Genomic DNA, 19,715 nt, shown 5'->3' on the forward strand with positions numbered 1-19,715 from the left:
CTTTCGGTCAAAAGCACGGTTCATTCGCTGCTGGTACAACTGCCCATGACAAATGGCCGCCAGCCTCTTTTCCTCAATCAGGCTCAACTCTTCATACCGAGACCTTACCCATTCAGCCTCTTCCAATTTCACATCCATCAGGACTCTCAATGACGGAATCTGAACCTCAACTGGTAGCACAGCTTCCATCTCATACACAAGCGAGAAAGGCGTTGCCCTAGTAGATGTACGCACTGAGGTTCGATACCCATGCAATGCAAACGGCAACATCTCGTGCCAATCCTTATAGGTTACGACCATTTTTTGCACATTCTTCTTAATATTCTTATTAGCCGCCTCGACCGCCCCACTCATCTTTGGATGATAAGGAGAAGAATTGTGATGCTCGATCTTGAACTCCCGGCACAGTTCTACCATCATCTTGTTGTTGAGATTAGAACCATTATCAGTGATGATTCTTTCGGGAACCCCATATCTGCAAATGATGTCTCTTTTCAAGAACTTGGCCACGACCTGTTTCGTCACATTTGCATAAGACGCCGCTTCCACCCACTTGGTGAAGTAATCAATAGCCACTAATATGAACCGGTGCCCATTCGAAGCCGTAGGCTCGATCTTTCCGATCATATCAATGCCCCACATAGAAAACGGCCACGGAAACGACATCAAACTCAACGGATTTGGAGGCATGTGTACCTTGTCAGCATAAATCTGGCATTTATGAAATTTCGGCACAAAATCGAAACATTGAGCCTCCATTGTCATCCAGTAATATCCAGCCCTTAACAACTTTTTCACCATCGCATTCCCACTGGCGTGGGTACCAAACGATCCCTCGTGCACCTCTTTCATCAATTGGCTTGCTTCTTTGTGTTAATACCTTAGGATTGGCATTAATTTTGTAAAACAAATAATGTAATCATCTCTGTTGTTTTAATATGTTGGGTTGAAGAAGTTCAACATCTGGACCAACATGTCATGTACGATGTCACGACATCATGTCTGTGACATCGTACATGTGTAGAAAACTGAATTAACTAATTCAGTATATATTCTGGGATTAGTAAGGATATTTGGTGAATATCCTAACTCCCATGTGGAGGTCTTAAAGACTCAATCAGAATATATATAGGCTCAAAATAAGGAGATATATATGGAGAGATTTTAGGATTGAAGACCTTGATTGTAGCAGAAAGTTTCTGCTGACTTTGTAACAACAAAGGAGAAGTTTGCTGCGATTTTTGAAGGCCCAAATCCAGTTGGGTGATTAGGTTATAAATAGCATATTGTAACCTAGTTTTTGTAAGCCTCTTAAAATGAAAATTTAGGGGTGTGTGTGAGGTAAACCTCCCAATCTGTGGGAAGGTTACCATGTGTTTCTCAGTGTTCAAAGCTGAGAGTTTTTGTAACTCAAAGCCTGTAGGCAAGAGTGATTATGTCCTTGAACGAAGCTGTGAAGCAAGTTCAAGTTGTTTTAACATTACATTGTATTTGTAGTGATAGGAATGGAAACTGGAGGTTTCTATCTAGGAGTTCCTAGGTATAGATTGCATTGGGTAGGGATTAAGTGAAGAGTTGTAAACGGGGGAGTTTAACTCTGAATTAATACTGCTGATAATGGATCTTCTTCCTGGCTTGGTATGCCCCCAGACGTAGGTCATGTTGGACTGAACTGGGTTAACAATTTCATGTGTGGTTTCCTTCTGCATGTTATAATCCTATATGCCATAACTAAGCTTGTGTTTCAGTCTGCCTATCAAGATAATAACAGACCTGATACATAGCCTTCTGGTTGAATGTCAATCAGAATGTCTTGACATTCATCATTGACAGCATATACTGAATAATAGGCAGGTTGGCCTTTCTGTTTCAGTTCAGTATATATATAAGTCTGGCTTTCAAGTAGAAAACAGACCTGGCCAAAGGATTATTGGGAAACTGTCACACTGGATGTCTAGACAGTTGTTCTTGTAGGTTGATACAGAATTAGAGACTGGTTGGTCTTTTACAGTACAACAAATTTAACACAGTCTGTTTTCAGGTACATAACAGAATCAGCATGATGGATATGATCTAACTGTCAAACTGAATGTTGTGACATTCATTCCTGACAGCATGTGCTAAATCGTAGGATGATTAGTTGTTCTGTTTTAGTATTTTTCTCAGGCTATTCTTTAGGAATCCAACAGCTGAGCTAAAATCCAGGAAACCAACTACTACCCTACAATTAATGAACCTAACAAATAGCCTATTAGTTAGCAATCTAATAAGTGGAAATTAGATTAATGTGTTCAACTTTTATTTTAGGAAATACAAGAAAAAGGCAAGCACACTGGAATAATGTAACAGATGATGTCCAAACCAATATTAAGACATCGTACTGATAACTGTGTAGGAAAACAACAGAAGAGAGTGCTATGATTGATCTCTGCTGAGTTTGTATACCAGATGCATAAGACTAGGGGTTCCTTCCCTCTAGGGTGACATAGAAGGAGATGTCGTGACATCTGTGAAAGAGTGCGTCAGTACAGGGTTTTTAATGTGTTAACTGTCTTGCTGTATTAGTTACAATGTTGGATCAGATGTCATGACTTGGAGTAGAACATCTGAATTCTGACTAAGCCAGAATTTCAAATGGTATCAGAGCAGGCATCCTGTTCTGCTTCTGGATGAGATCCATGGGTGATACTTTCTGGTATCTTGCAAGAAGTTATGTTAGTACTAATGTTGGAACCTGTGGAAGGTTCTGTAATCTCCCTAAATGGTCCCTTGAAGTAGGTGGATGGACTGTTCATGACAGGAATGGTGTGTACCTGTCTCTGGAGGTTGGCAATTGGCCTTTGTGTGGGACAGCTGTGCCAGTATTGAATCACATTCAAACTTGGTATGGTCTTGGAGGCTGATCTGGTGAAGTGTGTGCTCATAGGTTGAGTTGTATTATGATTTCCGCTGCATAATACCTGGCAAAACTCAAACTCTGATGTAGTTTCCCCTCATGTGGATGAAAGGCTGTTGTATTCAAGATTTCATCATAATCTATTGAAGATGTCAAAGATACTCGAGTCTCCTCAAGTCCACTCATCATGACGCTCTCACTTCAGGATGGTAAGAATCAACTGATCACTGATTCTTTTACTCTTTTGGGTAATGTATATGAAGACCTTGAAGAATTTCAAGGAAAGTTTGTTCCAAGGAGGTGGAACTAATGTTCTATATGATGTTAGAACATGTGGTTCAACAAGTATGCAGCTACTGGTTGAAGAGCAGATGTTTTTAGGTGTCAAACAAAGGGAGACCTTGTTTGGAACCTACTCCTGACCTGGAAGAGGAGACATCTGTGTGTGCTAAGTTGACAAGGGTAGGGTCAACTGTGTGTATGCTCAAGAAGGTCACATGTAGAGGTCTGGTCTCTAGAAGTGGAGCTGGCTGAGATGTGACATTGCGCAATTTCCTGCTGCTTGTCCTACTCCTGTAGATTGATCAGGGCCGGATAGCTGTTCTCTGGAGTACTATGGTGTGTTGGAAGACAAGTCCTCTGGATGTTAGAAGTCAATAATGGGGTAACCTGATTGCTATTTCATTTAAGAGGATTGGAACCATGAGTCTTGGTATTCAAACACCTCGCTCAGAAGTGGCAGTTCCTTCAAGGAGTGAGAATATGAAGTTACAGAGGTTGGTTGAGGTAGTATGCTCTGGCAAGGCATGTCAGCTATTGGATGGTGTATGTACAATGCATGGATATTGGTGTGGAGTTTCCATGATTGTTAATTTGAGGGGGAGTTTTGGTTAACCTCCTCACGCTTGGTCAGCCTAGGGTCTGGTTGGCTGTTGACCTGTGTCACATGGGTTCTGGTTGTTGTGTGACACATCTGCAAGGAAGGATTCATCTCTCTCATTCCTAAGGGTGAATCTAATCTGGAAAGATTCTCAAATCTGTTGAAGTGCCTGCAAACAGAAGATGTTGACACAAGAAGAGTACTCTCAAAGTATTCTTATGGTGGAAGTATCTGAAAGGATAATTGGGAAAGGATTTAAGATCAATGTCTACTTGTGCCAAGTACAAGTATTTAAATTGATTATCCTTGGAGCTCAAGATAACTGATGTTCTTAAAGATGTTGGGACATCTCTTCTTCAAGACCCTGTGCAGAATCACAGGAAGGATAGTACATTGGTTTATGATCTATCTCTTTGGTGGCAGCAAAAGCGTATGATCTCTGAAAAGGTTGCCTGGCAAGAAACATGTTCAGCCTTTGTGTGTACAAGAAGAAGAAGACATCATAGTCTTGATGGTAGTTACTTGGATCAGTGTATTTCTGATCTAGGTAAGGAAGTGCATTGGCTAATGCACACTGTGGAGTTAAGAACAAGTGGCAACATTCTTGACTTCATGGAAACAGCATTGCTTTAGGAAGTGGAATCCTTGGCATAGCTGAAGGGATAGTTTCTAACTGGTCCTTCTGAAGACTCATACATCAGAATGTCTGATATCTTTGGAGAAGAAGCAGGGATTCATCAAGGTTGAGCTTGGATGACTTAACTGCAAACCTGTAGGATGGAGGTTGTTTACTCAAACTTGGTTCCACAATCAAGTCTATGAGAGCATTGAACTCTTGTTCTGTGAAGGGAGGAAGTTCTTTCAAGTGACAGAAGAAGGAGTTGAATTCAACAGCTATATGTTAAAGCACAATGTTGTGACATTTGGTTCAACATCAGAATCTTAGTTGGTGAAGTGGCACATCAACTTAAGATAGAAGGATCTACAGAGGTGTATATTGGGTACTTCAAAAGGACCGTTCTCATTGCAGTACTTTGGAGTTGCTGGATGGAGAAGATGCTACATGTCTTAGAGAATCTAAGTTTTGTTTAACATGCAGCTTGAAGTTCAAGTCTCACTTGGAAGGTCAGAATATCTTTGTGAGAAGTCTGATAAACGTGGAGAGGTCAATAAGCGGCACTTGACTTTTTCATATGAGGATTCATGAAGGAGGTAATCAACCAGTGGCATTTGATCTATCTCATAAGTGAGTTCGAAGGATCAAGATAATCAACAGATGGCAGCTGATTATTCTTGAGGAAAGTCTGAGACAAATTACTGTTGAGCAGAAAAGTAGTAAGTTGAAGACAAAAGGAGATGTTTTTCTATTCATCTCTTGGAGCTTGTGGTAGAAGTTCTAAGCTATCTATGGAAGAGTATCTCTTATAATGGGATGAGAATGTATATGTCCCAATTTGTGTCTGGGTCCTTTTGGAGTAAGCTGGTGACTCAGTGATATTTGAAGATTATCAGATGGTGTTCCCTGTTATGTTGTGCGAATGTCCTAACTAATGTTAGAACATTTTGTGAAGTGGTGTTCTGTTCTGGTTAGAAGAGAGATTGACACAGAGTGTGGATGTGTTCAGCCAAGAGGGTTGAACAGAGGGTGTGCTCTTGAAGACATGAAGATGCGTCTTATGTTTTCCATTCATCAAGTGGTCTGGGTTCTCTTTGAATCAGGAAGTATGTGAAGGTCCAACCTTGGGGTGTTGGATATGGTCATGTGTGATCTCCAAAGGTTTCAAGAGGAGAGTGGGTTGTTCATGACAGGGGGAGTTCTGTCTTTGTGCTGCAAGTAATCATTCAGCTTGTGGTATATGTGTTCTCAGATGACAAGGTATGGCACCTTGTTAGTTATTGGGTTGATGTGTTGTGTGTCAAGGCTGAGGGAGCAGAAGAATGTATGACCGGATGTCATGACATTGCCTTGGACAATATTGCTATTTCCTTCTGAACCTTAAAATCATGAGGAAATATGGATGTGGTGTGTCTAATTATGATAAATTAGAATAAGCCTGACTGTTACAGTTGTGTGGTACAGGGGGAGTAACCATCTACTGGTGTTTGTGATTTTGGCTTTAGTGGTGCCAGATGTCAAGTTTCTACTGGAGGTACGAAAGTGGTCTTAGGAAATGTTGATAGGAAGAATACTTGAAGAATGAAGGCAAAAGCCACGTTGAATGTTAAGACATCGCATGCAACGTGTCTGACTGCATATAGGGAATAGTCTCCAGGCACTGGAACTGCTGTTTTGGAAAAGAAACAGTCAAGAGCTATAAAAGGTATTCAAAGATAGTCTGAGATTTTGTTGGTGATTCTCTGACTGTTTCTCAGCAAATATTAATGAATCTTGACCAAGCATTTATTCCTACCGTTAATTCCTAAGCACGGGCTGGACTATTTAAAGGATGTAATAGCCCTCTTCTTCTCACAAGAGAAACACTCCATTCCCTCTGAATCATGGGGTATGTTAAGGTTTGGGCAAACTGCGCCTGGATCTGGTTTTGTGAGGGGTTCCTTTACAAATGTTTAGCTAAAAAGGGGGAGAGAAATATAGTCCTGAGGTTAAGAATGTACCAGAAGCAAGTAAAATGTGGTAGCAAGCAGAAGTTGGCTTCAGGAACAGAAGTCACTAACTGGGCATATCACTTGTGTCTTGTGATCTGAGTTAAGAGGACAGTTGTGTCTTGTGATCTGAGTTACATTGTCTATGTACTCAGCATTACATATTCTTCTGGAAGCTCTACCGGTGAGGGGAAGGGTTCTGGTACAACTGATTCTTGTACCTCTACTTCCTCATGTACACCAAATTTGGTATTTGTGGTGGTGGAGTCAATGACAGAGATGAAGAGCATACCCATATTGGGATGTTTTGTCCAGTGTAATGTTTATTTGTTTTAGCTAAAATTTGCCAAAGGGGGAGATTGTTAATACCTTAGGATTGGCATTAATTTTGTAAAACAAATAATGTAATCATCTCTGTTGTTTTAATATGTTGGGTTGAAGAAGTTCAACATCTGGACCAACATGTCATGTACGATGTCACGACATCATGTCTGTGACATCGTACATGTGTAGAAAACTGAATTAACTAATTCAGTATATATTCTGAGATTAGTAAGGATATTTGGTGAATATCCTAACTCCCATGTGGAGGTCTTAAAGACTCAATCAGAATATATATAGGCTCAAAATAAGGAGATATATATGGAGATATTTTAGGATTGAAGACCTTGATTGTAGCAGAAAGTTTCTGCTGACTTTGTAACAGCAAAGGAGAAGTTTGCTGCGATTTCTGAAGGCCCAAATCCAGTTGGGTGATTAGGTTATAAATAGCATATTGTAACCTAGTTTTTGTAAGCCTCTTAGAATGAAAATTTAGGGGTGTGTGTGAGGTAAACCTCCCAATCTGTGGGAAGGTTACCATGTGTTTCTCAGTGTTCAAAGCTGAGAGTTTTTGTAACTCAAAGCCTGTAGGCAAGAGTGATTATGTGCTTGAACGAAGTTGTGAAGCAAGTTCAAGTTGTATTAACATTACATTGTATTTGTAGTGATAGGAATGGAAACTGGAGGTTTCTATCTAGGAGTTCCTAGGTATAGATTGCATTGGGTAGGGATTAAGTGAAGAGTTGTAAGCGGGGGAGTTTAACTCTGAATTAATACTGCTGATAGTGGATCTTTTTCCTGGCTTGGTATGCCCCAAGACGTAGGTCATGTTGGACTGAACTGGGTTAACAATTTCCTGTGTGGTTTCCTTCTGCATGTTATAATCCTGTCTGCCATAACTAAGCTTGTGTTTCAGTCTGCCTATCAAGATAATAACATACCTGATACATAACCTTCTGGTTGAATGTCAATCAGAATGTCTTGACATTCATCATTGACAGCATATACTGAATAATAGGCAGGTTGGCCTTTCTGTTTCAGTTCAGTATATATGTAAGTCTGGCTTTCAAGTAGAAAACAGACCTGGCCAAAGGATCATTGGGAAACTGTCACACTGGATGTCTAGACAGTTGTTCTTGTAGGTTGATACTGAATTAGAGACTGGTTGGTCTTTTACAGTACAGCAAATTTAACACAGTCTGTTTTCAGGTACATAACAGAATCAGCATGATGGATATGATCTGACTGTCAAACTGAATGTTGTGACATTCATTCCTGACAGCATGTGCTAAATTGTAGGATGATTAGTTGTTCTGTTTCAGTATTTTTCTCAGGCTATTCTTTAGGAATCCAACAGCTGAGCTAAAATCCAGGAAACCAACTACTACCCTACAATTAATGAACCTAACAAATAGCCTATTGGTTAGCAATCTAATAAGTGGAAATTAGATTAATGTGTTCAACTTTTATTTTAGGAAATACAAGAAAAAGGCAAGCACACTGGAATAATGTAACAAATGATGTCCAAACCAATATTAAGACATCGTACTGATAACTGTGTAGGAAAACAACAGAAGAGAGTGCTATGATTGATCTCTGCTGAGTTTGTATACCAGATGCACAGGACTAGGGGTTCCTTCCCTCTAGGATGACATAGAAGGAGATGTCGTGACATCTGTGAAAGAGTGCGTCAGTATAGGGTTTTTAATGTGTTAACTGTCTTGCTGTATTAGTTACAATGTTGGATCAGATGTCATGACTTGGAGTAGAACATCTGAATTCTGACTACGCCAGAATTTCACTTTGTCATCGACACATCTGAGCAAAACCCAATCAAAATTCCTCTTGTACAAAACCCCATCTTTATTTAGATAGAACGCCATGGCCAACATCCTTAGAGTCTTTCGGTCCTTCTTAGACGCTCCCTCAGGATACTCTTGGGTCTCTAGATAACGCTTGATGTCATAATACCACGACTTTTCATCATCAGTCACTGTTTCTACAACAAACACATAAGCCGGTCTATCCAGCCGTCCCACCTCTACACTAGGAACTTGATTCCACCACTACACTTTAATCAAAGCGGTCAGAGTAGCCAAGGCATCTGCTAAAGGATTTTCTTCCCTCGGCACATGGTGTAATTCCTCCTTGGTGAAGAACGTTAACAATCTCCTCGTATAATCCTGGTATGGAATTAAATGGGATTGATGCGTAAGTCATTTCCCGTTGACCTGGTTCACAACCAAAGCTGAATCTCCATAAATAACAAGGTTCTTGATTCGCAAATCAATCGCCTCTTCGACACCCAAGATACAAGCTTCGTATTCAGCCACATTATTGGTGCATTCAAATGTTAGCCGGGCAGCAAAAGGAATGTGGGATCCCTTCGGCGTAACCAAAACAGCACCAACCCCGCTACCATTCACGTTAACGGCCCCATCAAACATCAGAATCCATTCGGACTTAGGGGCAGGCCCCTCCTCCGGGATAGGTTCCTCACAATCTTTCGACTTGAGAAACATGATGTCCTCATCGGGGAACTCAAATTTCATCGGTTGATAATCCTCAATGGGTTGCTGGGCGAGGTAATCAGACAATACACTCCCCTTTATTGCTTTTTAAGAAGTGTACTAGATATCATATTCAGTCAAAATCAGTTGCCATCTCGCAACCCGTCCGGTCAATGCTGGCTTCTCAAATATATACTTGATCGGATTCATCTTGGAAATCAACAAAGTGGTATGAACCAGCATATACTGCCTCAGTCGGCGAGCAGCCCATGCCAAAGCACAGCAAGTTTTCTCGAGCAGTGAATATCTTGTTTCACAGTCGGTAAACTTTTTGCTAAGGTAATAAATTGCATGCTCTTTTTGACCAGACTCGTCATGCTGCCCCAGTACACACCTATAGACCCCTCAAGGACTGTCAAGTACAGGATTAACGGTCGCCCCTCCACAGGAGGCATCAGAATCGGAGGCTCCTGCAAATATTCTTTTATTTTTTCAAATGCCGCTTGGCAATCATTATTCCACCTGACCGTTTGACCTTTTCTCAACAACTTGAATATGGATTCACACGTGGCTGTTAGATGAGATATGAACTGTAAAATGTAGTTCAATCTACCTAAGAAACCACGAACCTCTTTTTCTGTTCTCGGTTCAGACATTTCTTGTATCGCTTTTGCTTTAGTAGGATCAACCTCGATTCCCCTTTCACTTACAATAAACCCCAGTAACTTGCCGGACCGCACTCCAAAAGTGCACTTATTCGGATTCAACCTCAATTTGAATTGTCTCAACCGGTCAAACAACTTGGACAAGTCTACCAGATGCCCCTCTTCTGTTTGTGACTTCGCTATCATGTCATCAACATAGCATTCGATCTCATGATGAATCATATCATGAAACAAGGTCACCATAGCTCTCTGATACGTGGCACCGGTGTTCTTGAGACCGAATGGCATCACCTTATAATAAAAAGTGCACCATGGTGTGATGAACGTTGTTTTCTCCATATCATCTGGCGGCATTTTAATTTGATTATAGCCAGAAAAGCCATCCATGAAGAAAAACACTGAGAATTGAGCTGTATTATCTACCAACACATCGATGTGAGGTAATGGGAAATCATCTTTTGGGCTAGCCCTATTCAAATCCCGGTAGTCCACACACATCCTCACCTTTCCATCCTTCTTCGGTACCGGCATAATATTCGCGACCCAAGGCGGATAATTAGTGACAGCTAGGAAACTAGCATCCAACTGCTTTTGTACCTCCTCTTTGATTTTCATGGCCATCTCGGGTCGAGTTCTGCGCAACTTCTGCTTTACTGGAGGACAATCTTCTCTCAATGGCAACTTGTGTACCACAATATTGGTATCCAACCCTGGCATATCTTGATAAGACCAGGAGAAGATATCAACATACTCTTTCAATAGTGCTACCATTCTGCTCTTGACATTCACCTCCAAAGCGGCCCCAATTTTTACTTCCTTTCTGACCTCCTCGGTACCCAGATTAACAATCTCAACTTGCTCCTCGTGCGGTTGAATCACCTTCTCCTCTTGTTTCAACAACCTAGCTAACTCTTCTGGCAGTTCACAATCTTCTTCGCCTTTTTCTTCGGCATGATAGATCGGGTTGTCGAAGTCATATAGGGGTGTAACAGAATTGTCATCAATGAGATCCGGAGAATAATTGCATCTGCATGAATGTTGATTCATGCGTTGCTTCAGAGTCGGAACGAGACAAATAAAAAGGAAAGAAAACGAAAACAAACATTGCCATTTTATTTTATTATTTTTAACTGCAAAAATAAATGAAAAACATATAACACCGCTTTTAATGCGAAAAACATTCGTTTATTAATGATGCAAATAATGCAAAATGAAACACATGAGGTGGCCCTTACAAATGGACCATTATGTTTCGGGCAAAATATATGGCTTTCATGCAAACAGAATTAACAAACAGAAATATTACTCTTCACGCAGAGTGACAGTGATGATCTTTTCGGCTTTCTAGTTATGGATCTCCATTCCTGGTACGCACGGTTTTATCCATGAGTCAAGCTCGCAGTCACTGTCAGTCTCTTCACCCACAGCACAGATGCGGCCTGGATCTAGCATTCCAGCACTGGTGAATGTGAACGGTTGGCGACGACCTTTATTCTGTCCAGACGAGCCTTGGCCTGACTGATAACCAATCCCAAACTTATCCTCCTTCACCGCAACATCTAACACTCTTCCCCATCCTGGGGCCTCTCCACTTTTCACCACCTCCACAGCCTGTTTATAAGAAGCAATGGACGGTTTTTTCTCTCTTTCGGCGAAAACGACATTCTCCTCCTTGACGGTTTCAAACGCCTGGCTTGGTGTTTTGAATATTTCACCGTCCATTTCCACATACTTAAATGAAGACAACTGGCTGACAAAAATATCTTCCTCGTCGCAAACTGCCACGACTTGCCCGTCCAAGACATACTTTAACTTCTGATGTAGAGTCGATGTTACTGCCCCAGCAGCATGTATCCATGGACGGCCCAATAAACAGCTGTACACCGGCTGAATGTCCATGACACAAAACACAGATTTGAACACCTCAGGACCAATCTTTACGGGGAGCTCAACTTCTCCGAACACAGCCCTTTGGGAGCCATTAAACGCTCTAACCACCAGATCCGTATGCCTCAAAATCAATCCCTCGCAGTCCAATTTAGCCAAGGCCTTCTTAGGCAACACATTGAGTGACGAGCCTGTATCAACCAAAACATGCGAAAGCATAGCTCCTTTACACTCCATCGAAATGTGTAGTGCCTTATTGTGATTACGCCCGTCCATAGTAAGATCGAGAACAGTGAAACCCAACCCATGGTTGGCATTAACGCTTGATACCACTGTCTCTAATTGATTGACCGTAATCTCCTCGGGACATTGGCCCTCTTCAAGATCTTCAGCAAAGCATCTCTATGACCTTCTGAACTCAACAACAAAGATAAGATCGAAATTTTGGACGGAGTCTGCTGCAAATGATCAACAAGCTTGTACTCAGACTTCTTAATAATTCTCAAAAACTCCTCGGCTTCAGCATCCAACTCACTTTCCGGCTCAACAGGCGCATGTGCCGCTCTAGGAGTATCCTTACTCACCACCTGCTTTCCTTTTGCCCTGGCTAAAGCCTCAACCTTATCTCTTTGTTCTTTTTCTACATCACCACCTCTCAACGTGTTAGGTGCAAACAACCTCCCGTTGCAAGTGAAACCACTAAGTCCGGCATTGTCCACCTTTGAAACAGTGGTGTCAACTACAGCCTGATCATCCTTCTTTTTCCCATTACAATACACATCACCACCATAGTCCCATGGCACAGCACCATCACTTTCATACGGAATAGGTCCAGGTACCGTGATGGTAATTGGAACCACATCTGCCGACACTGACAAGTGGACAGGATCAAAATAAATGGTTATCATTGAAATATCCTCATTCTCCAAGGCAACTTTCTCGAATCGGAGACTTCCCTCATCCATCATTTTCTGAACCATCTCCCTCAACATTACACACCCGTTTATAGTTACAGCACAAGCAGCACAATAACTACCACAACCAGGAAAAACTCCATTTTTTAACAAATGACTCTTGACCACAGAGATTGGGGTCCTCAACCGATCCACATCTGTCACCCAGATTTTACTTTTATCCTCATAAATTACATTCACCCCCATCTGACCATGCATCGGCATGGGATTAGCATTAACATTCGGCGATGGTGCAAAATTGATGGCTTTGGAATCCACCAAGTCTTGGACAACATGCTTAAAGGCTTTACAACCCTCAATATTGTGCCCGGGAGCACCAGAATGGAACTCGCACTTGACGTTCTCATCATAACTTGCAGGCCTTTGATCTGGTCTTAACGGGGCTAACGTCCTCAACTGTACCAACCCGAGATCCTTCAACTTCTTCAACAAAAGGGCATACGTCATGGGTGGCCTATCAAACTGGCGATCTGCCATCCTTCCCCTAACTTGGTACCCAGCCCTTTGTGTTCTCTACTGAGGTGGCTGTTGTTGCTGTTGCTGTTGTGCAGATTGATTATCAGCAGGAATCGTTACTGCAGCAATATGCTGGTAGTAATGATTCATGTCGTGTCCTCTTTGGGCATACACAGCACTCAAGTCACCCTCTTTCTTGCGCTGACCATTTCTGAAGGGCTTCTTCACTCCAGACGACGGAGCATTTCCTTGTATTTTTCCCATTTTCAACCAGCTTTCAATCCTCTCACCAGCCACTACTATATCCGCAAAACTAGTAACTGGACATCCCACCATCCTCTCAGCAAAAGTCCCCTGAAGAGTACCCATGAACAAATCTGACATCTCCCGATCCACTAATGGGGGTTGAACCCTGGCAGCCAACTCTCTCCACCTTTGTGCATACTCTTTAAACCCCTCGTTCGACTTTTGAGACATACCCTGCTGGGTACGGCTTGGTGCCATGTCAGCGTTAAATTGGTATTGTTTGAAGAAAGCATCCCCCAAATCCTGCCAGCTCTTTATATCTGACGATTTCAACTTGGTGTACCACTCGAGAGACCCGCTAGATAAGCTATCCTGGAAAAAGTACATCCAGAGCTTCTGATCCATGGTGTAAGCAGATATCTTTCGAACAAAGGCCTGAAGATGAGTTTCTGGGCAAGAACTTCCATTGTACTTATCAAACGTGGGCACCTTGAACTTCTGTGGGATCACAATCCCCTCAACCAGCCCCATATTTGTCATGTTAATAGTCCCCGGAGTGGCATGGCTTTCCAGAGCCCAAATCTTTTCTGCTAGTACCTGAATCTCTTTGTTCGGCGGTTGAACACCATACTGACCGAACTGCTCATTCAACATAGAGAATTGATCCTCTTCTTTATCCTCCACAGCCCCAAAGAAAGGAGAAAACTGAGTTTCCTTCAGAGTGTTGCCAACATGACCTGGGCCACTGCCTGCAGCAAAAACAAGACCACCACCATTGTTGATGAATACACCACCATTAGTTGTCTTCCTTCTGGGATCGCCACCACCCCTAGAACCACCAGGACCATGGTTGGAGTTACCCTCTTGACTATTGCCATTATTGGCCACTGAAGCCAGCTCAAGCTTCTCCACCTTCTCGACGAGTGCTTTTTGCCCCAGGGCGAACCCTTGCATGACGTTGATCAACTCACTCATCTTCTCTTTCAGCTCAAGAATGTCAGCGTTGGACGAATCCATCAGTCTGGGTTTGTTGCGTCTGGTAAAGTATCTGTGCGGACGAGCTACGTGCCGAGGGATGACTCTGCGTGCGCGAGCAATGATTCCTGTGACAATCAAACACGTTAGAAACCGACACCTGCAAAATAGAAGACAAGTTATTATGATTCATGCATGAATGCAATGTCTATCCGTAGGAGGAACATTCTGTCCTTCGATCCTGGCTTCATTGAGACGGATAATAATTCGACAGTAACATTCTGACATCAATCATCTGGTTTTTCCGTACGGAACAGAAAGTTATGCTTTAGCAAAGATATCACCCGACCATGTGTGTGTTATGTAAGTGTGACACGGAAAAGCAAATAAAGCTTTGAGATCAATCACTGAACGATAATAACCACTGTAGAGCAAAAGTGCGTGACACGTGCGAGAGTCATATATCACATCTGATACAAATCAACTTTACAATCTTCCAGAATCGGAAAGAAATACGAGCAAGTGAATTCTGTCAACATGCCTGACGGTAACCCAACACATGGTAATAACTGCAATAAAATCTAATCTGAAGAAGGTCCCACAGAAGGCTCTGCATCATCAACCATCTCTGTAAACTTCATAGTGAACCTGAGCTCAGTGTTCTCCTGCTGAAGTCTTCCCACCTCTTTCTGAAGAATCTTCATCTGACGAAAATAATGGTCCCTCTCAGCAAGATAATGATCTCTTTCGGCCATAATCTCCGCTTTCTCTTCTTCCTTAACCCTCAACTTCGCTTCCCATTATGTGGCAAGGGCTTTGGCTCTAGCTTCCCTCTGAGTCTTCACAAGGACTTGTCTCTTCTTTTCATCTTCAATGACCCTCAAAGATCTAGCCAACTGCTCTTTGGTAAGGTCGTGCTCCTTCGTAGATGACTCTAAAGCTTGGCTGATCTTATAGTAATAGGCGGTGTCTTTCTCAAAATGCTTCACCTCCTGAGCCTGTCTCTTAGCCTGGTCTTCTGCTCTCCTCTTGACTTCCTGATTAGCCAGTTGAATTCCAGCAACACTCATTTCTAACTCAGTCTTCTCTTCTTGCAGTTGATCTCTTGCCCTCCTCATCTCAAGAAATTCTTCCATACCGACAGAAGAGTGTGGCTCCTCAATCAACGGATACCAAAGATCACCCACATGAAATGGCAGACGAGTGAGCTCAACCCTCTTTCTGAGCCAATCATCAAATGGAGGAAAATACCTGTTATTAGCTCTACCAAAAGGAATCTTGCCTTTCCTTTGAATGTTGCGCCATGCATCGGACACTTGCTCCAACAATGACTGATTACCCTCAACCGGGAAGTAGAAAGACTCCCGAATCTCACGCTCGAGGGGAGGAACCTCCATAGCAAATCCCATTTGTCTCTTAAGAAGCGTCGGGTTATAATTAATACACCCTTGAACTCCTATAAGAGGCACATTAGGAAAACTCTCGCAACTGTAAATAAAATCTTGTCCAGTCACATCAATGTGAGTCCAAGCTATGTCCTTGGCTCGCAAACCCATCAACTTGGTTGCCCAATTTACAGCATGGTCAAGAAAGACAAAGGCACCCTTGGAAGGTAAATATCCCACGAACTATTTATATAACAACTGAGCATAACATCTAATCAATCCTCCACACCGCTTCTCGTTTCGATTATGGACCGAATAATAAACATCTCCAATCAAGGTAGGAATGGGATTCTTCTGAGCAAACACCCGGATGGCATTAATATCCACAAAATTCCTCTAATTAGGGAACAGAATAATTCCATAAATGCTTATGGAAAGCAAAGCACAAACAGTTTTCCAATTACCCAAAACAACATGTTCCTTGGCTTTGGCCTCCAAGAAACTCAGATGAAAACCGGGCAACTTTCCTTTCTCCTTCAAACCTTTCTTAGTCACCTCCGGGCTCAAATAAAGAGCACGAGAAATCTCAACAATATCAGGTTCTTCCTTAGTAACATAAAAAGGAATCTGGTTTCTGACCCGAATGCCCAAAATACCGGCATAATCCTCCATCAAAGGTCCCAATAGATAGTCTGGGAAAATAAAACATCTCAAACCCGGATCATAAAACTGGAGAAGAGTATGGATGGCACTCATATCCCCATCGGTGAGCCTGAAAACCATCTTCGTAATACTGCCATAAGCCTCACGGAACATCCCCACATGGTCAGGTGTAATCAATGCTATCATACCCTTCAGCACGCTAATCTCTGGATCAAAGAAACTGTAGACAACATCATCTTTCAAGTCGGTCCTCATACCTGGAACAAGGATGTCTCTCAACCAGAATCTCGATCAAGAATGTACCCTGAGTATGGATAAACATGAGTTAGATGCGGATAAATCCAAAATGGGAATGATGCAGATGCATGAATGCAATGCATAATGCCATCCTCCAAGACATCTGAACATCAACTGTACTAGGTTCCGGTCTCAAAACTGATCACAACCATCCAAGGGACTAAGTAACCACAAATCCAACTCGGGGGTTCCGAAATAAACGAAACTGGAGGATACATCACCATCATCATAGGAAAATCACTGAACGGACAGCAACAAGATCATCTGAACAAGTAACCCACCTCTAACCCGGGGATCCGAAATAAACGGAACCCGCCAATAAAAACCACGGACAGAACTCCGGCATGTCAGAAATAAATATCCATAAATCCAACTTATAAATAGAACCCAGATCACGAACCGAACCAAAGTTACCATCAAAGAGTCACCAACAGAACCTGTACCTGTAGGAACCAAACCCCTCCCCTCACGGGTGAATTCTAATAAGGTCATCCTAAGGCGGATAATCGGTCTCGACAATCGAACGAGATACTCAACGGGTTTGCCCTTTCGGGTGTGCCGTGCAGCTCTCATAAGATCATCTAGACCAAAGATCCGGGAAAGAACGGTCATCGAAGTTAACAGCTCAAAAGAGATAACCCAACCATAGTGGAAACTCCACAAGGAAGAGCTCTCTCAAAAGAACCTCGTCCGGCTGTGGTATGTCACGTCGCAACAACATGTTGATCCAACATGTGAGGAAACATGAGACCACGCTAATCCTAGGTGTATACTCGGGCTTTGGGTTTTAGCCCCACTCAGAACACCCACCCCCAAATCAGAGAAACCACACCTGTCCAGAATCCAACACAGTGATAACATGATGCATGCAAACATATATGCAAATATACATATAATCACAGTATAATAATCACAAATGCAATAAATAAAGCAGTAAAAGCAACCTAAGCTACCCTAAAAACTACGCTAGAGAGCGCTAGGATTGACTCGCTTAGGGAAGATGGACCAGCAAGAGGTCAACTTCAGTCCCCAGCAGAGTCGCCAACTGTCGTAACGCGAAAAACAACCGGCAGAGAAAATACAGAGCCGCCACCGACGCTATTCATCCTATGACGGAAAGGGAGCGCAGGACTAACCTAAGGAGGGGAAAGGAACGGTCTTACGACCAGAGATTACAAGGTACGGGAGTCGGTTACGCAAGGGGAAGGTGTTAGCACCCCTCACGTCCGCCATACTCGACGGGATCCATGCTCAAAAGATAGCTCAAAGAGAAAGAAAGGGTTGCTCATAAACTGCTCAAAGAAACTGCACAAACTGGAACAATAAACAGGTGGATGAAAGAAAGAAAACGGAGGAAGTGGACTCGGCAGGATGTTGCATCCTGGGCCTACGTAGTTTGTCAGAAACAAACATCAGAGTCAACGTAGTTCGGGAAAGGGAGACATGCTCGCTAAGGCATCGCGTCCTATGCCTACGTATCTTCTCTATCCATAGGAGAATCAGAGCACTCGTAGCTCGGCTAACGCACGCCGAAACAAGACACCAAAAAGGGACGCCGAGACGTCAAAAGAAACACCCAAAAGGAAATAGAATGCCAATACATGGACTTACACCCGACTCCCAACAATAACAAAAAGGAAACAAAATGCCAATACATGGACTTACACCCGACTCCCAACAATAACAAAAAGGAAACAGAATGCCAATACATGGACTTACACCCAACTCCTAACAATAACAAACGCTAACCAACGAACACCAAAGAAAAAGGTTATCAGGACGAACCCCAACAAAGTAACCAACTATCCAGAATAAATTCCCGATATGTATAACCAGTCACCACAAATGAACCCCAGAGATGAACTCCAAATGAATAACAATTATCACAAATGAACCCCAATATGAACCTCAAATTAATAACAATCATCACAAATGAACCCCAATATGAACCCCAATATGAATAACAATCATCACAAATGAACCCCGAAGGTGAACCCCAATATGAATAACAATCATCGCAAAATGAACCCCGAAGATGAACCCCAATATGAACCCCAAATAGTAACAATCGTCACAAATGAACCCCGAGATGAACCCCAATATGAATAACAATCATCGCAAATGAACCCCGAAGATGAACCCCAATATGAACCCCAAATAGTAACAATCGTCACAAATGAACCCCGAAGAATAACAGAAGAAATCCCCAAGGTATGAACATACCACACACGCACACGCTGAACAAACAGGTACTTACACCAAAACAAACAAATGTCGGAAACAAAGACACGACACGGTAAACACCAATGGGGAATAAGGGTGAACACAATGAAAACAAAGAAAAGGGTGAACACACGCGGAAAAAAAAAGGGTGCCCAGAGAGATTGTCCTCAACCTCCTGCCTACGTATCTCATCTGGTATGAGAATCAGGGCAACGTAGTTCCCCTTACCAGGGGTAAAACACTCTCCTAGCCAGAGACCGGGGAAACAACAAACTAATAGGGAGACTAAGACTCGAGCCTAATAGTTGTCATGCAATCAATATCCCTAAGTTGAGGCCTCTAACAAGTGAACAAGTAAACAAACATCACACACTATATCCATACAAGATTCTCAAATAATGGGTGGGCTTTAGTCAAGAGGGGTCATATCAACCTCGACAAACAAGCCAAACTATAAGGGTGATCAAATGGGCTCTTAACCACTGACATTGAACGTTAGGGTGAGCAGATCAAAATGGTAATGAGGATGAGACCTCATGCTCTTAACCCTGGCCAGGTTGAGCTCATGACACAGAAAGCGTGGGGATCTAGAAAGTGGGATCCTTTTCCACTTGACAGACTCTGGACAAAAGATCTGGGGCACATGTTCAGAAGCATCAACACGTAGTGCGAGCATAAAGAACGACACACTGAATAACGGGGGATTGGCTACTAATCCCTTTTATCCGTTAAT

Source organism: Lathyrus oleraceus, chromosome 3 (genome assembly GCF_024323335.1).
Source record: "Lathyrus oleraceus cultivar Zhongwan6 chromosome 3, CAAS_Psat_ZW6_1.0, whole genome shotgun sequence".
NCBI lineage: Eukaryota > Viridiplantae > Streptophyta > Magnoliopsida > Fabales > Fabaceae > Lathyrus > Lathyrus oleraceus.